Here is a 21,636-nt window from a genome sequence, read left to right as displayed (position 1 = left end):
ATACCAGCCGCCCGGCCGCCCCGCGCTGCCGCTGGTGACTCACGGCGCCGCGCCGGGCCTCGGTTGGCTCGCCAGCGCCGCCCACCCCCGCTTCCTCCTCCGCGGCACCTGCGGCCGCCGCGGCGCGCCCGCACACCGGCGCGGCTCGGCTCGGTTCGGCGCGGCTCGGTTCGGCGCGACGCGGCACGGTGAGTGGCGCTGCGGCGGGGGGCGACGCGGTGCGGTGCGGTGCTGTGCTGCGGGAAGAACCCCCCCCCCCACACACACACACACGCTCCCCCCTCCCGGCCTTCTTTCCGCGGGGCGGGGGTGGTGCGACCCCGCTGCCAGCTTCTGCACCCGAGGCGGCGGTGCGGGGCCGCCCCGGCCGGAGGGAGCTTCGGCGGCGGAGGGGGGCGCGGGCTGGGGGGCGGCGGCGGCGGCTTTGTTTCGCCTGCTTCCCCCAAACGCCGATGCCGCCGTCCGCGCCCCGCAGCGGGGAGGGGACGTTGCGGGGCCCCCCGTCCTGGGCGGCACAGCCAGGCGTGGCGAAATCCGCGTTGCGGGATGGTTTTCTCCAAAGAAGCTTTTCTTCCATTTGGTGCCCCCCGGGCGCATGCTTGCGTGCCCGCGGGTTTTTTTTCCTCCCTCCGTAGCCGAACTTGACTTAAATCGAATCAGGCGCGGCTCTTGAGGAAGAAAATCGCTACTTCTGCACTCTCTGATCAGGGATCGTAGTTAATTAGTAATTGCACAAAATGATATGTCAAAGTCGTATAATTACAAGCTTAACCTTTTATTTTAAGGAGGAGAATTGGTAGTTTTATTCCACATTTGTAGTGTTTCAAACATGCAATTATGTCGTGGTGAAATAAAGAAAAGAAGCATTGGTAAAATGCAAATTTGGTTTTGTTCATGGCACACTCAGAATTTGCAGCTGAGGTTTAGTGATCCTCTCCTCTTTTTCATTTGTGTTCGTAGACTTGCTATTTTATGGTAATATTGTGTGCTGTGCTGTTAATATTGTAGTGGAGACATAAACCTCAGCAAACTGCTCCATCCAAAAATGGTGAAAAGCTGGTTGCTGTTTCTTTCCTTGGAAATGAACTCTTCAACTATTAGCCTAATATTTTAAGTCTTTTTCAGTAATGCAGGTGATTCGTCCAATGAAGCAAGTGTTTTTGAGTCTCCCTGTTTCCTAAATGTCATAACATATTTCTTTATACGTTATTTGCAGAGTGAAGCCCTTTTTGAATTGCATCCAGTTTCATGACTCCACTAAAGACAAATCATACCACTGCATGAATAACTTCGGAGTGGATTGTCTTTTGCAGCTCATGTAACGAACGAGCGTCTGGGTCATCCAAATGGGCGAATAGTTGATGTATCTGACACTTGTTAAAGACGTCAAGATTTGATTTCGTGTAACTGAAATACATCTGGGAATGATATTCGGATATGTGTGTAAATGTGAAGAGAGTGATGCCTAGTGTTTGCTTCTCTATAGCCCTTCTACCTCATGGCCTCAGGGGCAGCAAGAGAAAGACTCTACTTTCCCAGCCTGCCTGGTATGTGGCATTAGATGCTACAGCATTGTTCTTGCAAACATATGCTGCTTCAAGCCAGAAAAAAATTTATTGTGTACAAGGGGGTTGACTGGGGTCCTCAGGAAGATGGCTTAGTGTAAGTGGTATGCTGAAAACATCGTTCTTGCAGATCTTCAGCATGACGTATTGCCTTCAGTCGGGTACTCACTGTTGCATGGTCTGCTGTGCTTTGGGCTGAACAGCATTTTCACAAATGCCCTGTTATCATTGCAGAAATATTTCATAAGCCATATGCTGAGTGCAGCAATACAGAAGACAACTCCAGTCATGCAGAAATACAGGGCTGGACATAACATAATGTATGCTCGTAGTTGATGGTCTTCCTTGTTTGTCTGTGGAAGATACAGTTTTACTGGGGGGAGGAAAAACAGTCTTTGTCCCCTGCATTATTGCTGCTCCGTGAGCACCTGCACCTGGCTTTGTGATGGGGAAGCAACTTTCTATCTTGGATGTACCTAGCTCTTTGCACATCTGAGGGTTTGGACTCCAAAGCAGAACTTGCTGTAGAAAGTGTTAGCGTTTCAACTAAGTTAAAATGCATGATAAGTAAGTGCATGAGTCTGATCATCTGCAGGCTCTGGTGGAATCTCCAGTAAAGGATCTCAGACAGAAAGCCTGCCAGCCCCTCTTGGAGATCTGTGAGATCCATGGGAGCCAGGAGCCACAAGCCACGTGCACTGAGGTTTGTGCCTTTGTGGTAGCCATAGTCTCGCAAAGGCTTGCTTCATGTGGGAATGGGAAGGTAAGGTGTGTGGGGGGATCTGCAGTATGTGTAATGAATTGTAGTGTGACTTCATTCATACGCACAAGGATACAAGCCAGAATGGATCTCTACAGGAGAACTGGAATAAAATTGTGGGTTTCTGTGGAAAATGTGCACTTAGAAGAATAGCAGTCCTGCTATGCTAGTGATAACGTAGGAGCAAAGCACCCAAGAGGGTCTAAGGTTTAGAGAAGGTGCTGCATTTTGTAGGGAGTGTGAGCTGGCTTTTGTAACTGCAAGTCCTTTCATCATCAGTCTGGGAAATGCATTAACATTTGCTTTGTTTCCATGTGTGACCCTCAGTCTCCTTTGGTTTTTGCCACGTCTGTTTGAGTTGAACTTCTTGAGCTGTTGGGAAGTCAGGAAGCTGCAGACAGAAGGTGGATGAGAAAGTAGGCAACCTCAGGGAGTGCAGAGAGTGAGTGTGAGGGGAAAGCTGGCATTGCCATCTCAGTTAAGCAAGTTCCCGTAGTCAAGAACAATCCCAGAGGGTGCTCTGCTCCTGTATTGCTCTCAGAACCAGTCTGTTATTATTTGCATTAATATGTATTTGTAGCAATGTTATTAAATATGCACTATAAACACACATGATGTGCAGGGCTAGTGTTTCCAAAACCACTTAGGCATTATGCAGGAGTAGTTTGTAACCAGCCAGGCTGGCTGAGAAAAGCATTCCTAAACTGTATTTCTAGCAGTGGCTTCTGCTGTTTGTACTGAGCAAATGCTCGGATTCAGTGAGGTTTCACTGGATATGAAGGTTTGTTGCAGATTTCTCATTTGTGATAATAGGACATGCTCTCTTCATCGGGATATTCTACAGAACAATCTGTGTGCGTGCAAAGAACTGTAAAATGTCAAGTGGTATATGGTATTAAATATTATGCATAATAATTTTATTACTGCTAATTGTTTTTAGAGAAGTCTCCGAGTCTCCATCCTGTTTTCTGACTCATAACTGGTGAATACTCTTGAACGTCTAGTGATGTTGCCTTGAAAAAAGCAGGAAAAGATTGCCAAGAAGCTAAGTGAACCAGTTAGGCATTTCCTTCGCCTTAAAAAAGGACCCAAGTAACAGCATCCTATTACCTTTCTTTTGGGGAATGGTGGTGGATATTGGGGTCCCAGAGACTTTCCAACATCAGTTCACCTGATAATGCATTTGGACTTACAGTAGGTTTGGATCCTTTGGGATAATTAACTTACCCTGTGGGTTATAGAGTGTAAAGTCAACTTACAAGAGAAAATAAAGAACAGAAAGGACCTTCTGGAGTACACGTAATATGAATTCAGTGTGTTTTGTGTTCCTTTCTCTTTTTGCCTTAAAGACCCTATAGCCTCCATTTCTAAATGTGTTCCTGAAGCACTGGAATGGGATTACTAATTCACCTTCAGGTCTTTTAATCATTGGGACTTTTGCCTCCAGCTTCTCTGGTGAAGGACGTGAAGTGAGGATCTTTCTGCAGTATGCAACCTAATCTAATAAAGAAAAGGAAAACCTCAAGGGTAGAAAAAGCAGCAGCTACCTATCATGGGATAGCATCCTGCCTTAGGATCACTTGCAGAAATATTTTCTTCATTGTGTGCTACCATCAAAGACATTAACTGCACATAAGATCATTGCATGCCTGAACTGACAGTAATCAAAGGAGGTGTATTCATGGCTGTATTTTGGAAGTGCAGAGCCAGGATCTGTATTACTGACTTCAGAGGAGGTGTACAGAGCATGAGAGAGACAGAATGCATCCTTTGGGAATAATTTAAAATAGGTATGTGCATGAATCCTTCTGATCCATATGATTTTGTGGCTGTATCTAAGAGACAAATTGGCCTTTTTTTCCTTTTTTTTTTTTTTTTTTTTGCAAGGCTTCTCTGCAAACTATATGAATGTTTACACTGTTAAAAGTGCTACTCATGTCCATGTTCTGTGTTTTGTCTGCAGGTTTAGGGGAAAAAAAGGAGAAAAAACAAACAAACAACTTTGCACTAATAAAGCACCTTTCTTGTGTTGTTCTCAGGATACCTAGCAAACAGTAAATTAAGACTCACAAAAAAGTCCCCCTTACCCTTCCGATCATCATCTTGTGAGTTGTAAAAATGAGGCAGAGAGAACTCTTGTCTCACCGGTGATTTTAATATGAATTTTTACGATTTTTTTTTATCACTAGTGGTACAAGAAAAATGGATAGTTTATCTCTGAAGGAGGTTAGAAAATACTTGTCTCTTTTGGATGTGTTCTTCACAATGGAAAAAATACTGGGTACAATTCTTGACCTGCTAACATCAATTGGCATTTGCCACTGGTTTCTGTGAAGACAGGATTTCCTTCTCTGTGCTACAAATTAGTCAATTTTCTTTGTATAGTCACTTACTAATGGGTTTCCCCTGTTTGTGAGGACCTAGCATGTGTGATATGAACATGAACACATTTTAGTTAGGGTTGGAAGTTTAGGGTTTATTTAGTACTGGAAGACTTCACAATAGTTAAAGTCATGTTAGGATCAGAACCTGGAAGTATTTAATTTGTTTTCAAAACGCAAATCTGTGTTTCACTGGTGGTACTGTGCTGTGCATGCACTGCATAAACTTGCAAATGAGAGAGTTGTAAGTCATGCATTGGAACCAGAACTTCCACTATGCTTTTTTCTTCAAGAAATACGTGATAAAATTTTAGTTGTGGTGGAAAAAGAGCTTGCATTTCTGTCAGGTGTGGGACAGAATGTGGCTTCAAAAATACAGTCTTGCCCATTTTGCAACTGTGTGGCTACTTCCACTTTTTTATGTTTATCTTTAGAAAAGAGATATTCTTTAGAGTATCATATCCTCATGTGACATCAATTCTATATGCTTAGTAATAAACCAAATATAAATCCATCTTGCTGATACCTCAAGATTTACTTTCAGTATACATAGACTGGAGTATATTCTGATGAGTTTTTCCTGTGAGATGTGTATCTGTTAATATAAACTTTTATTAAAATTCTTCCAGAAGTACATGTTTGTGAAGTTTTCCAGTGCAAAAAGGGGAACTTGAAGTTTGTTTGCTTTTTTTTTTTAATGTACACTCATGATTAACAGTGTATATATTCACCTTTGTGGAAGTACACATGCATTTTGGGAAATCTGACATTTGTGTTCCAAAATCTCTGTATATTAAGTGGAGGAGGATATTAGTATTTGTGTTCTTCTTTGCAAAGGATGGAAAATGGTGGTGTGTGTTAAAAATAAGGAATATGATTAATTAAATGGGTTAAAACTTCAGATTGTGGTGTTGTGCCTGTAGAGCATAGGAAATAAGATGGGGAACAAAAAGAAATGTTACTGGAAACTTGGAGTGGGCCACAATGTTCTTGCATGCTAGCAGAGAAATTTTTAATCAGATATTGAAATGATGAGGGTGTCACTGCAGATGTGTGCAAAGAAATACTACTTTCCCTTCACATGAACATGTGAGCAGATGATCTGGAACATTTTGGGAATGTTCAGATCTGGAGGATAATATGGAAACAGAATACAGTGTATTAGCCTGAATATAGAATTTCTGAATATGTTCTTGATTTGCAAAAAAGGTAACAAACGTGGCAGAAGAATGTACCTCTGTAGAAGGGTAAGCAGCAGAGAACCATGCTGGGGGAGTTCTCACTGTTCTGGGCAGAGAGGCTGTGGCACTTGGTGGTCAAAAAGAGAATAAACTAAGGACATGGTGAGACAGCTGCCCTGGGCTCTTTGGTTATGTGGTGTAACAGTGGGTTGTGTTTTCCATGTCCCATAGCTGCTGCAAAAATGATCTGTTGTCATACTCTGCATTACCTACTCATATTTTAAATGCAACTTTCATTTTTCATCCCTAACAGTGTTGTAAACTCTTGCCATTTTCATTAACTAGCCCTTCCTCTTCCCCATATGTTTGAGTTTCACAGTCTTTTTGTGGATACTGTTGTTTGGGAGGAAGTAGAACATTCAACAGGCAAATGGTCAAACTCTTCTCTGGTGCCGGTGGTGTTTTGCAAGAAATGGTACACAGATTTACAAACTGAGGAAATGCAGTATAACAGCTCCTCCTTTAAATCTTAAATTACATTGAAATTGATCAGTACTGATGTCTTTGCATTTATATGCAAGATAATATTGTTCTGCATGCTGAAATATTGTTAGATTTTGCTTACAAGGAAATTGCTTCTGTGAAATGAAATAACACCATGAAACACAGTTTCTATGTCTATTTCAAGAATATAATATAAATGTGTCTGTCTATAGCAATACGTAGACTCTAACTTCTGTTCTGCTGATTGAAAATCAGCTTTCTTAGGCCTGGGCTGTCTTAGAACATACCTGGGTAGGATAGGTATAAATACGTTTTATTCTTGCAAGGTCAATTATTTCCTTGTTAAAACTGTTCTCAAAAGGAAAAGTATCTTTTTATAATAATGAACAGAAGACTGGAAGGGAAGGCTGAGTCTAGTCTAGTCTTATGCTGTGGAAAGCTAAGTCATAAGTAAACCGTAAATTGATTACGCATCATGTTGCAACCCTTTAGAGAGTTGGTTTTTTGTGGAGGATTTCCTGATTTTTTTTTTTCTTTTTCTTTTCGCGGTGACATTTACTGTAAAACTTATCAAGAGTAGCTGATGTCTTGTTCCTGGGATATGTAGTTATCTTCTATCTTCCACACAGAATTTATTGCTGTTCATTTTGTTTCTGTTCCTTCTGAGACTGATGTTGACTTTCAGTGACGGTGCTTGACATTCTTCCCTGTCCTCGCTCAGCTCCCTTTTTTCCAAGCTAAACTAGCCAAACTCTTTTGGGCACTTCAATGGTGATAGGCCATCCCTCTAACCATCGTGCTTGGGATCATCAGCCCCTCTCCTGGCTTGAATCCACCTTTCCTGGGCTTGACTGAACAGAAAGGTAGGTGATGCTCCAGGGTGCAAAGAGCTCCACAGGAGGCCTCATCCCAGCCTCCTATGCTGACATTAAGCTGACATTAATACTTGCCTTGCTAGAAATACCTTGTCTGACACCCTGTGTGCCCTTTTTCCAGCTACATCAGATGGTGTTGTGGTTGCTGTTTAAGTATCCACCTACCTTAAGTATTTAACTTGAGGTGCAAGATTACCTGTGTGATCAAAGGGGAGAGATGCGCATTTAGGCACTTTCTATTATTTAGTTCAATATGTCAGTTGTCTAGTAAGTGTGTTATCCAACTTCATGGTTTTAATTCTGTTAAACCCTTCCTAATTTCTGTGGCTAGATTGTTGGTGATGATATTAAATAAGATTGCTCCCGTGGCTGATCACAGGTGAACTCTCTTAGTAACCTACTTTATCCCAATGTTTTCTTTTCAGCACTACCCCTCATGTTCCCTTTAGGGTATCTGTTACACATCTGGCAACTCTTGTACAAATTGCCAGCATTTGCTGCTTAACTAATAGTTTCCTGTGCTGGACTCAGTCAGATGCTTTACCGAGTCCCATGTGGACTTGGTCTAGATAGTTTGTCGAAAAATTCAGATGACTTAAGGAAAGAAGGACTCAGATTACCTGGGCACAATCTAATTCTGGTAAATCCATGTTGTGTTTTCTCCCATTTTCCAAGCACATTGAAGTTTATGGTGTTTTCTCTTCCGTATTTGTCCTAAAACTTTGTATATTATTGAAGTCAGACGAGAGGTCTGATCTGGCTGAGCTGTTTGAGAAACTCCTCCCCTTCCTTAAATAAAAGCAATGCTCATTCTGTTCTCCTGTAGCATATGTCCTAGGATAGAGACTGTCTACTCCACTGCAAGATCTTTGGAGTTTCACCTCTATTTCATTTTTGATAATTCTTTTTCTGTGTCCTTTTTTCCTTTAACCATCCTACCCTTGACTGTATAGTTATTGTTTCTGCTGAAAAGTGAATCAAGTATTAATTTAGTTATAGAGTTATACTTACAGGATCTTTAGTCTTAGTATCATATGCAATACACTTTCTTTTTTTTCTTTGTTAATACATTTGATGAGCATTTAAAGGAATTTCAAACTCTTAAACTCTCTAGTTCTCTGAATTTTTAAAAATTTGATCTTTTACAATAGAGAACTTAATTCTGTGTATTTAAGTGAGTCAGCCCATGGTCATTCAGATCAGATCTTGCCAGATCTGGTGTGGAAAACAATGGAAAACAAACTTAAAACTCAACCGCAGCAGTATGGGTTCATTGGCTACTTGGTGAGGATACACGCCACTCATGTCTGAAAGTAGGCAGAACTGACAGCTATCAGTCGTATTTGTTCTCTGTGTATGGGAAGTTAAGTCTTCTCTAATAATACAATGTCCTGACACGTCTTTCTCCCTTGTAACACCATAGAGTTGTGCCTGTCTGTCGCCATATCTAGTGGCCCATAGCAGACTCTGTCTCTATAACAATAGAGCCCTCCTTTTCTAGACTGCTTTTGATCTCTTCTTTTTTCCCCTGAAGTCTATCACATCATTAATATGCAAAGCTACTACACTGTCATAACCATTATTTCATTTTACCTGAATGCTTTAAAATACAGGCAAGTACCTTTCAAAGCTGTGTTTTTCTCATGATTGCTATTCTATCATGTCTGTGTTATTCCTTGGAGATCCATTTTATCATGATCTCTGTAGTTAGCATTGGTCATTTCAGCATCAATACAGCATAGCATCTCCTGACACAAGAAGATAAATCTCATTTGCATATAATGAGTGCTTCCTTAGGCGTTTCAACTGCAGCTACCTTGTCTGTTTTTTCTTAAGAATATTGCTGTGAAGATACTGAAGAGCAGCTCAGGAGATACGTGTTCAATTCATGGCTTGGCTTTGTTGAAATTTTTTCAAGTGTTCGTGTGTAGCTCAGTTTTTCTATGCCTCTTTGCCCAGTAAAATGGAGATAAAAATGTTTCCCAGTGTGAGAAGGCATTTCCAGGGGGTATACTTATTAATGATTGGCAAGTGCTCAAGTAATTTAGGGGTAAGTACTGTGGAAATAGAGACAGTCTATGGCCTGCAGTACATCCTCAAGTGACTGGATGGTTGAATCTTCAGTTAATAGATTGTCAGATTTTTTTAAAAATGAAAATTTAGGAAAAATTTAAAATAAGCCAACAATTTTGTACAATTAACTCTATCCATGCCTTTCATAATACTTCTTATTATTGAAGCTTTTGGCCTTTTTTCAGGCCAAATGTTCTCCATTATTTGAATTTTAAATTTATATTGATTTATGTAAAAGGGAATCACTGTCACCTGGAGTAAAGGTTTTGTTAATAGTTTCTATTATAAGATCCTGCTTTCAGACTGATGTTCTCATTATTATTTATTAATTTAACAAGGACTGCTTGCTCTTGTGTTTCTTAGTGCATGGTTGAAGAAAATGGCAATATTTTGGACATGCTGAGAATACTCAGAGCTTTGCTCCTACACTTCCAAGTTTAAGATGTGGTTTGCCATTTGAAAATGAGGTTGCCTGTGCCTTTTGAGTCTGTCTTTCACTGTCACATAAAACACACCCACCTTTTCCCAGGTGATAGTATTAAAATAATGAGACTCTGGTTTGTATAGCTGTGATTTTGCTACATTTGGAATGGTGAATGCAATCGAGTCCCCATAATGTAAAAATTATTTTAAAAGTAAGGAAGATAGAAAGCCAGTGATGGATGGTGATAGAAAAGTAAGACATACTGCAGAAAAAGACACTGAAAGGACTGTATTAAATGGAGGACTCGGGAGATTTACAGTTACAGACTATAAATAATTGCAGACGTAATAGTATAAATGAAAGAAGGGAATTATCCACATTCTCAGAAGAAGGAAAGACAAGGTGCAATGGCCTGAAGCTGAAACAGGAAAATCTCAAGTCATTAAGAAAGTGTTTCTTACAATAAGAGTAATTGGGCGGTGAACGAGAGGGCAGTGCAGCGTCACTGCAGATGGGCTACCGAGGCCATGGGCATTCCTGTGAAGTGGAGCTGGACAGATTAGGTTACGTAGATGAGCTTCTGCAGCTGCTAGTCATTTCAAGAGCTTACAAAAGTCAGTCTGTTTCTCTACATCATCTTAATAAAATCCCACATCTTTCTACAGCTGCCAGTCACATTTTTCCAGTGGGATATCATAATGAAATTCGTCTTTGCAGCCAGGATTGTGAGTCCCAGTGGCTTCAGTGAGATGAGGGTCAATCTCACTGCATTTTCCATTGAAATTAAGTGTGTTTTCTGCTCTGGTTTTCTCAGCATGTCCTCTCTCTCTCTGACTGCTGTTTACTCAGCCCTTTGCGAGTAGGTTCTCATTATCATCTTTATTGTTGTGTTCAAGTACACTGCTTTTATTATGTGTAAGCATCACTGGTGCTGGTGGCAAGTTGCCAAAGGACCCCTTTCAGCTAAGAAAGTGATGAAGTAAAAGGTATGTCTTGTTCTGATATTTCAGCTAAAAGCAGTGGTTGAAGCCTGCATGTAAAAAAGGCCCAGTATGATGCTATCCTGTTTCTCTTCCTATGTGTGTCACTCCGTTTGTTGCTGTGTTAGTGACACCATCTTTTTCTGACTACTTCCAGCAGGTGTATACAGCTATGGAGTTTATCTAGGCTTTACTTGGGTTATCCAGAGGAAAAAAAAAAAAAGAGGGTTGCATTTGGCTTGGCTTGGATATAGCAGAAGCCCTTGTGGTGTAATAACATTCCAGGGAAAAAACTCACACACAAAAAAAAACCCATAGGAAAATTCCTGTGTCCTTTGTCCTCTCATGTTAGGAATTAGAAAAATATAACATATTTTCTAGGTCCTCATTAGTGCAAATAACCAAGAACAACCACCCCTATTTTATCTTTGGTGTTTTTGCTAGGTAGTCATTCCTGTGATGGGAAAAAGCCAGGAAATGCATGTTTCAACGTGAGTTCCCAGGGTCTCACATGTCATGTACCGGTCTCCGTGCTGTCCATGGATGTCACCAAGAGACTGGTACTTGGTAGTTTGCCCTCATTCTTCGTGGTTGTTGCACTACTCTGAACAAGTAACAGGCAGTGAGACTTCTTGCTTTTAACCTGAAAGTTAGCTCAGAGATGTGTAAGGCTCCAAATAAGCAGCCCCAGTGAAAAACTACAACCTGGGAATGTGACTGTTTAACTACAAAATGGGAATGTGACCAGCTTTGGTGCTGCATGCTGCTCTACAGCTGGAGCTGGAAGGCCCATCTGCAGGGTTAAGGTCAGATCAAGATTCAGCCCTCTGTGAGCAGGCTGTTAGTGGCTGTGGGATCTGCTCTGTTTCTTAATTTTATTTTGCAAGCAGAGAGTTCCTTGCTAGCTACTGACATGCTGTGTGCTTCACAGATATCAAGAATTCAAGCTTTGCGACAGTTCTATGAAATAATTTGTGCAGATAAGCCTGAGGGACAGCCACAGGACTGGTTCTGCAGGAAGGCAATTGCCAGGTTAAGCTGTCCTAGTTGTTTACCCACTCCTTGCTGCCTCACTGAGCCGTGGAGTCCCTAGCGCTGTTTTACTTGTTTCCACTGGTGAATAGTTATTGTTTCAGAAGGTGGTTCTGGACAAGTGATCCCCAGGAGTTGTGCATCTAAGGGACAAAGCCTTGGGGCTAAAAAAGAAATGGGCTTTGGTGTAAGCACCCAAATCTTCCCAGGCACCCTGAGGCTTGTCAAACTGCAACATCCCCCTCGCCCTGGGCAGTGAGGGGAAGAGTGGTAAATTTCTTCTGTGCCATCTGGAGTGACACTTTCTAACTGAGCTCCTGTCTAAGCTTTGCCTGGATCTGAGTTTCAGCCTTTTTAAGGAAATGCTGATATGAGTATTTTCTATGGGGTTTCTGGTGTGCTTTTTCGCATTAGTTCAATTTGAATCCAAATTCTTAAATAAACCCAGTATTTTAATACATCTGTGCTCAATGTAGGGGTCCAGGTTCTATATTTAGACCTTAAGTAGAAGCATCTTGCTGCTCGCTCTGAAAGTTACGGAGTTTTATGTGTCTAACTGCAGGCCTCTGGTTCAGTAAATGTGTCTGGTTTTTGCTTTCCACCCTTGTGTAACTGTGAGCAGTAACAATTCTCAGAGCAGCATCTTGCCAAAGGCATGCCTGGCAGCTGCCTGGATATAGCTAGCTGCTGTGGTTCTGCTTTTAGTATGGATATAAATGAAGAAACAGACTTTCTTCCCAGGCTTCAATTTTGGCCAAGGATATTATATTATTTAGCTTTGCATTAGCAGCTGGGGAAGTACTTATATGGTCACTTTGATAATTAGTTTCACTCTTATTTTTTAGGGGTTTACTAATATTTCAGTCCATTACTTTAACAAAAAGCATTTATAATATCCATGAATTGAAACACTCTGTTGGTGTTGCGAACATATGTTGGTAAGTAACTATATATCCTGTGTAGAGGAAGTATATAACACTCTGTGTGTGTTGTATAATCTGGAGATGGATTGTCCCAAGTGAAAAGAAAGCTTCAAAAAAAAAATATTTGTAAAGGTACAGTGTAGCTCTCTGTAGAAACCTAAAGTGTAATGATGTAAATGGGCAGAGAATTGTCCTACCACTACGATAGAGTTAACTCTTATTATTTGTTATTATTTTATAGCTGTTGTGATAATTATTAATTATTATTAATCATTAATACTGATGATAGTAGTAAATAAAATCATAAAGACTTCACCTAATTTTTTTATGGGTAAGTGAGACTCTTACCAGACTTGGGGGTGAGCAAAGACTGATGTTAGCATTTGCCTTTGTAAATTAGCATCTGGCTAAGTGCAGCTGGAGGTAAGTAGTTTAAGGCAGACCTACAGAAAAACTGAGCTAGGAGAGCCCCTCCAGAATCACCTGGTCCGGCTCCTACATCTAGGGAAGGCTCACATATTTCTGTGTTGCTCTTGACAGTATTTGTCTAATGTGCTTTTAAAGGCCTCCAACAATGGAGACTCCAGGCCTTTTTCTCTAACAGCAAGACATTGTTGACTCTTCAGTTTGTTATCTACAGTTTTCCTCGTGATATTTAAGATGCAGTAAGCTTTATTGGGAGGAAGTTAACAGTATGCTAAGGATGGTCCATTTGTCTTACGATTTGGACAAGAATGAGAGGCTGTGGGTGTATCTTCGCAAATTTAAATTACATAGTTTTATTCTTGGTTAAACAAGCCCGATGCTTAGAGCATTCTTATCTAATGCATGAAGAAATTTTCAAGGACACTTAGCAGAGGTGAAAACTTCAGTTACAGCTGTTCTGTGAGGCAGAAGCAGTCCTAGGATTATGCACAAATTCACCTTATGAATTGATCCAAATGTGACTAGGCAAAAATGTCGTACCAGGAGTCAAAGGATCTGAGTCCTGTGAATAAAGTGCCCAGCGTACACACTTCTGACTGGGCTCCTTTCACATAAAGTCATGGCGCAGGCAGGTGCTGAAATGTACCCTCTGCTAGCCACAGGGCAGAAGGCACAGAGCGGGATGACAGCCAGCAGCTTGCTCCCTTTCTTGTGTGCGTGGGCAGTGAGGCCCATCTCCACGCTTGCCCCACTCCAGCCCCTGACCCTGCTGCAGGGGAAGGAGCCAGACCCCTCCTAGGCTCCTGTGTGTGCCCTGTGTCCATTTCCAAGGCAGGCTTTTCCATGAAATGATGCTTTTGCACTTGCGGATTATAGAGCAATAACAAAGTGAAATGACAGCTGCCTCTGTACTAGGGACCTCTGTGAGCTCTAGACGATTATTTTCAAGTATAGAAGTATACTTGGCACGAACATCTCTCTTCCTTCTCAGTCCCACCTTTTCCAGGTAGTAGCTCCAGCCAAGTTCATGTGGGAAGGCAAGATTTCTTGTCATTGAAACACGAGCATCCCAAACTGTGTGTGCAGGGGCAAAGTTGTAATACTGCATTGACGGGTGAATTCACTTCTGCATGAAAGTCTTCCCTGTTCTGTTTTCCGTGGTGAGCCTCACACATCTGATTTGAAAGGCCAGACTGGGTAGGTTTTCATAGAATTTGCCTCAGCAGAAAGATGGCTGAGATTGTTGTCTTCAGTGTTAATGTAAGAAGGAAAAATACTTACCTGAGTGCTTGCTGGTTTAAAGTGTATCGTTTCTTTACGCTCACATTCATTAGATGGCTTGACATAAAGGTTTAGCATTCTCCTTCCACCTAAATTCCCTGATTTGTTATCAGCAGCAGAATTGCACAGGAAGGTACATGGTAGGAGAACAATAGCTCCATTATGACCTACTAACATTGTAATCTAATTTGAGTTTAAAAAAAGACCTACATATTAACATCCAGCACAGTAGGATAGCTGAATGCATTTTTATAGTACAGAAACAGTGATCTGTGACAGTTTTTAAAGGAATTTGTGTTTCAATATTATTAGATTGCCATTTCTAACTGGTACAGCATTTCAGTTGAATTAATGTTTCTCACCTGGACTGCTTAGCCAAGCTTTGTTTATTTTGATTTTTTTGTGATTGTTATTTAAATGTTAAAAAGCTTGAAAAGCATATGATGTTGAAACCAGCTTGTTAATTAAGGAATAGTTCCCCACTCTAGTTTCTTGAAACACTGAAGACACAGGAAGAGCCTTAATTTACTCATAATGGCCTAGATTAAGGATAATGGTCTAACTGCAGTCATCAGTCATGGCCTATATCACAAGCTGAGCAGCTCACAGTCTCTAATGTATTTCCCATCAGGACAGCAACGGGAGGTGGGATGTTCTGTTACCTCAGCTTAACAGGGTAAGGGATCTCAAGGCACAAGAGATTAAACAACCTTCCCAATGTCACAGCAGGACCTCTGCGACAGAGCAAAGAGTTTGGGTAGCAGCAGTTAAGATCCTTTCTCTCCAAGTGATACAGGTAGAACACTATAAAGAGCTGATGCACATTCCCGTATGGACAAAATTAGCTGTACTGCTTATTAAAAACATGGCCACAAGCTGTTTTTGCTAATACAGCATGCCACACTGGTATAACCAAAGTTACGTTAGCATGAATTTCTTACCATCAAATGCAGCAAAACTGTGCAAATCTTCCAAGAAAAATAAAGGTGACGTATGTGTACGTTTAGGCCCACCTCTTGCCCTCCTTGGAGGTGGTGGGAATCCCTCCATTTATATAGTGGGCTCTTCACTGTTCTCAGATTCACTCTGTTCCCATTGAAGACATCTCCTATGGGCATATTTAAATGAGTGAGGGTGAAAGTACCCAGGGGGAGTTTAAAGGATCAAGTTTAGGCTGCTTGTTTAACTCTCACTACGAGCACTTATGTTCCTGAGTCATGTAGACAGTTTAAAAACACTCCTTGCTTTTTCTAATGAGCATCTGAATACGGGTCCTTGAGATAGATCTCAGTTATATATACAGTGTGGCAGCTGGTACTTGCTTCCATTCCCAGAGGGAGAAAATATGGATTGTTTCTTTTCTGCTGTTGGATTTTGGGTAACTGAACTGTTTCCTTTACTGCAGGCAAACTGCATTCAGCCATTAACTTCAGTTTCTTAATTAAGTAATTAGAAAGTTTCTAATTTCATTGTGCCAGTTGATATGCTTAAATACATATTTTTGTGCCAGTAGAGTTTTTCCAGCTGTTTAAAGACACATAATACTCATACCTTTTAATAGAGTTTTGGTTTCACAGGGTTCAGCTTATGAATCACACTTCCTAATTAAATTTTAAATAAGCTATTATGGATACTGAGAAGGCTGCAAGATATGTAATGACAAATAATATAGGCAATTTCAAAAGGAAAGAAGCAACTTCTTGTGACCAAGTATATATGAAATTAAATAGGTCCTAGCATCATATATTAAAGCTGGACTCTCTTACATCTACTGTGTAGATGTTACACAGTAAAGACACAGATTTATTTCGTAACTTAGAAAAGTCTTTGAATTTCTTTTTGAGATATCGCATGTGTTAGTTGTACATGCTCACTTTTCAAAGGAAAATTCAACATTCATCTAGCATGCAGATATTTGTGAGACACACTTAAGTTGTCAGAATACCTGCCCAATGTACATGGTGTGCCTATACCCCACTTGAAATGCCGCATTTCGATTTCTACCTGACTTACACAATAGTGGGCCTAATTCTCCCTCCCCTTCCTGTGCTGATTTTTAGATTTCTCTTTCCTGCTGTAAGTACTCTCTAATATCTAAAACAGCTGTCATTTTTGCTCTGCACTTTGTATAATCTATTATTCTTATATATAGACAGAGCATGGTCTCATTTTTCAATTTGTTTTTCTATGCTTATTTTGCTTTCTGTTTGGATAACCTTACGTATTTTCAAAGGTACGGCGCATTACAGCATCAAGCAGCATCAAGCTTTGTCAATAGTCTTGGAGGGGAGAGAAAAAGAGGGGAGAGAGAGTGAAAGAGCGGAATTAAGTTCCAATTGTATACATAAAACAATGCAAGTAATAAAAATAATTGCCTTCGTGTCAGCGATGATGTGGTAAAAAATTGCAACAGCCCAGCTGAAGTACCCAGTTAGAACTGGGTAAAAACAATAATGGCCAAGTTAGAAAATATATTAGCCTTTATTTCTGCTGAACTGTGATTGAAGTCATGTGAACTAAAACACTTGTTAACTATGTTATGGAGTCAAAATATTTATAGGTTTATTGATGTCTTAAAAAGACAAGCTTAACTGAACAGGACTTCCATAGCGCATAGATTTCTTGAACAAGAAACTTGGCCAAACTTTAGCTTTGTGAGACATGACCATCACAAAACTGGAAGACAATGGTTTCCCATATGCCTTGCAAAACCAAGGTAATTACAGGAATATTCCTCAAACCAGATGGAAATGGGTGGTTCCTTCAACAAGGGACAGCCAAATCAATCCTAGGATTTATTAGGAATAAACAATGCCAGAAGGTGACAGGGTAGGTTGTATAATGCAAAAGGTTTCCATTGGCTCAGAAGAGAAGGTTCAGTGAAATACAGTGCATATACGTTGAAATCTAGAATAGAGGCTTTGCAGATACTCAGATATCTGGAGAGAAGCTGTAGCCTTCAGTCTGATGATACTGTGGATACGTCTACATGGTTGGTTGCTCTCATGCATGAATTCCCTCTGCATGTGTGTTCAGCTGCCTGGACATAAGCCAGCTCCAATTCAAAAGCATGTTTGTGAAGCCCAGCCCAGATCACTCTGCCTCTGAGCACGGCTTATTAGCTCAGGCACAGTGTCACCCCAACAAAGTCACACGGGTTTTCAGTTTGGAGCTGGCTGGAGGCCCATTAGATTGGTGTGCAAGCAAAGGGAGCTCACACCTGCTTGTCGTAGCTCCTTTATGTGCATCATGTAAGAGCTTACCAGGGTCCCAGGACTGGATCACACTGGATCCAGGCACTGATTTGCAACAAATAGGAGTAACTGAAATCTAAGCTTAAGTACCACCACAATTTATCTTGACAATATCTGTGTGTTACTTTATATATATAGATATACTTAATTTTATGAAACAGACATGGGGTTTTTTTGCCTCGTTACTTTTCCTGTGCTGAAGTCCTGAAAGCTGTATTGGGCCCACTGTAGAAACTTAATCTTGAGTAAGATGGTAGCAGAGAGTGAAATCTTTTGAATGGAAATGACCTTGATGTTTCCCAGATGTGTTAGCAGCAAAGGTTTTTTTCTTTGATCACCTTAAAAAAAAAAAAAAAGTGGAGTGTATCAAAGAATCAACTTTTAACATATGACATTGCAGAAGAAGATGGAAGACTGACTAATGGGAAGCAGCTCCACATTTTCCAGCTTTCATGCCTCATCAGTGCCATTTCTGATAGCCTTAAACTTTGACGAATACTGATTGGTAGGAGTCAGAGATGATGAAGTATAAAATAATTTTATTTTGTTCTGAGGGATGGTCTGTCAAAATCAGGCACAGCCTTAATGACGCGCTGAGGTTATGGTATCTTAGTAGCTAGGAAAAAAAATCTGTTCTGCAATGTAGGATAATCTGCTAAATATGCTATGACAGGCATTTTAGGCACAATGTATGGTTACTTTCACAGTTACTACTGTGGAGTAGCATTTAGTTCTTCAGTAAAAAGTATCCCTTGAAGAGTAGAAGGTGAAGCAAGACTGGAATTCACATAGTTTTAAGTTACATATTTTTCTATAAATAGAGTGCCTATTAAAATGAAAAAATAGAGCACCTATTAAATCTGCCATGGATTTCAGTGGGAACAGAAGTGGGTCATAGGTCTGCATAGAAACTCAAAAAAATAATGAAATTTTATGCATGGCAGTGCCAGCACAATGCCCTAGATTCTTCATCAGGTTTTGTACTGTTCTTTTTCCACATAGATTTGAGTTCCTGCAGTAACTCTTGATCTAATAGTGTTCTTATTTGTAATATGTTTCAATGAAAAGGCATGATTAGCCTTGTGTTCTGGATATTGGCTTGTCTCTGCGGGCAACTTTTTTCAGCTCTTATTATTTATGTCTTACCCACAAGCATAGAAGTTGCATAGTAACCAACCCTCACTGACAAGAAGGTTACCTTACATCACTGCAGCATAGTAAAAGTGGCAAAAGATGCATTTAAGTCCTGTCAAATTACGTTTACAGCTTTTACATTATCAAGGTCCTTTATGTTGCCAGTGTAGTGTAGAAGCGCCACGGAGAGATAGAGGACTCATACCTACATCTGCATCAGTGGAGGAGGAACAGGATTAGCAGCTGACCATGGTAACTAAGATATTGAATAAACGAAAAACCAGATGTTAGGCTGACACACATGAAATCCAGGCAACATCTGTCTGACAGTGAGCCAGGCTTCCAGCATTTTCCATGTGCTATACTCTGGCAGAGGCATCTTTTATAAAGCTAAACTCAATGCCCAGTTCTGCACAGAGTCCAGTTTTGCTGCTGACTTAGGTGACTTTTTATCATTACATCTGGATCAATAAATCATTAATAAATATTTTGTGTTGCTACCAGAAGCAGAGGTTGTTTCTTGTGCATACAGCCTACAAACAGAATAAAATGGATTAAAGGCTGAAACAATGACATATTCTCCACTAACTAAGAATGTTCAATTTTGGTTAAGACTATTGGAAGTCATGAAAACCTATTATGAAATCTGAAAATATTCTAGTTTCTATAGAATTTTTTAAATTTACACAGTTCTGGTGACCACATACAGGTGTGACCGCTGTGGTAGCTTGGTAGAAAAGGGCTATTTATAATTAAAGTAATATATGCCTAAAATTTTAGATTACCAAAAGACCTCACAGAAAATCATTATTTCTGAATTAGTACCTAGGATATGATATTGTAAACATAAAGATATGAGCAGCATTAAAAGGTAGCATAGCCTTGGAAATATAACACCATATGGCTTGGCATTCCAGATCAGATTATTGATTCCAGTCACCATTAGCAGTTACAATAAATACTTCAGTTTTAAAAGACAGCTGCTGTTGTCTGCATCTAACCAATTGTGCAACAGGGGTACCTCACAGAACAAATTTCTTCCATGAGTGATTGATCCATTTATGCCATTAAGTGAGATTTTATTATCCTTATCTTGCTGCTTGCATGAACAATTTGAAGTTTTCAATTTTCTTTTATCTCTTCTGAACAGCAGAGACATGCTGACTGAAACACATTGGTAGGAGAAAAATAAGTTAAATGTAGACTAACCTATCTTGAGAGCTGTTGATTAACATCTAGACATGAACAGAAACACCTCCTGACAAATGTGTGGGGCCTATTTCAGTGGTATCTAATGCCACTGGAATACTTTTCATCAACATGTGAAATCTCTCACCCAGCTCCTGAGCATTAGGCTGTATTGAACGGAGGAGCCAAGAGGTTAACAGAACACTGACTCTCTCCTCAACTCTTGTAAGCACTCATGAACATAAGAATATAAAATATTTTCTCATTTAGATTTTTAACTTTAAAATTTTCTTGTGTTTCCTTTGCTGCAGTCAATTTCCTAGTGATTTTTAATGGCTCAGAAGCTCTGTGTATTTTAGCAAAGGTCACCTATAGGCCAGTGGTACCGGACATTCCATTTGGTTTCTCTAACCACAGAAATGTAGTAGACTAGGAAAAAAATGTGGAAAAGTAATGATGGAAACAAGGGAATGGAAAATCTCTTGTGTTTGAAGAAGCAATGTGCTACCCGCTTGGTAGCATGTAGCCTTTTATTTGATGGCTTAGCTTAATAAAACTCTGAAATGCTTTCACTTAATTAAACTCTGAAATGCTTCCATCTCCTGTATCCCATATTTCAATTCTCTGTGATTTCTAATTTTGCTAAGTTCCGACAGGTGGAATTTTGCAGAGTTCATTGCAATGTAGGTTGTCCCTTTGCCCACAGGTTTTGTTGTCGTCTTGCTGTGCACTGTGTCAGTGAAGAACCTTCTGCCTGCTCTTGCAGAGTCCAGGGCTGGCATGACTCCTCTGCTAGATGCAAAGTGATGACAATCTCCAAAAAATCCCAAGTGTTTAAGAGGAGGGAAAAATGTTTACCCTCCTGGTTCAGGTTCCCATTAAAAGCTACAAAGAAGCTTCCCAGGATCCCATTTGTTATCAAGTGAGGGACTTCTCTGTTGTACTGTAGGATCTAGGATATGTTCTCATGGTGGTCATACAATTTCTATTTATCTAGCAGCATTATGCATGTGTATTGTCACTTCAGTAGCAGATAACTTGGTGTACGGTTGTACTGGGTCTGGCCGGGATGGAGCTCCTGGCAGCCCATATAATGCTGTGCTTTGCATTTGGGGCTAGGCAGGGTTGGTAACACACCAGTGATAACACTCCAGTGTTTTGGGTGTTGCAGAGCAGTGCTTGCACAGTGTCAAGCCTTGCTCTCCAAATCACTCTTCTACCCCCAAGGCCAGTAGGCTGAAGGTGAGCAAGAGGTTGGGAGGGGACAGCTGGGACAGCTGACCCAAAATTACCAAAGTGACATTCCATACCATATGATGTCATGCTTAGCAATAAAAGCTGAGGGAAAAGAGAAGGATGCAGGGACATTCCTTATTAAGGCATTTGTCTTCCCAAGCAATCATTACAGGTGCTGAGGCCCTGCTTTCCAGGAAGTGGCTGGACATCTGCCTGCTGATGGGAAGTAGTGAGTAAATTCCCCTTCTTCCTTTGTTTGCATGCGCAGCTTTTGCTTTTCGTATTAAACTGCCTTTTTCTCAGCCCAGGAGCTTTTCCATCTTACTTTTGTCCTCTCTCCTGCTGAGGAGGGGGAGTGAGAGAGCAACTGGGTGGGTGTCTGGCAGCCAGCTAAAGTCAACCCACCGCAATTGTCTTCT

General features: G+C 40.7%; 1 long non-coding RNA gene across 3 annotated transcripts in view; it reads left to right on the top strand.

Moving 5' to 3' along the window:
- The first annotated feature begins 48 nt into the window (after nucleotides 1-48).
- LOC138683874 (uncharacterized) overlaps nucleotides 49-21,636 on the top strand; it is a 42,798-nt gene continuing 21,210 nt past the window's right edge. For 2 of the 3 annotated variants that reach the window (XR_011323353.1, XR_011323352.1), the window contains exons 1-2: nucleotides 49-188; nucleotides 1,217-4,115. This is a non-coding gene — a long non-coding RNA (uncharacterized lncRNA). Of the gene's footprint in view, nucleotides 189-1,216; nucleotides 5,608-21,636 lie in introns of those variants that run through there. The other variant, XR_011323351.1, reaches the window with a different exon arrangement.

Source organism: Haliaeetus albicilla, chromosome Z (genome assembly GCF_947461875.1).
Source record: "Haliaeetus albicilla chromosome Z, bHalAlb1.1, whole genome shotgun sequence".
Taxonomy (NCBI): Eukaryota; Metazoa; Chordata; class Aves; order Accipitriformes; family Accipitridae; genus Haliaeetus; species Haliaeetus albicilla.
This window is presented reverse-complemented; position numbering and strand designations above follow the sequence as displayed.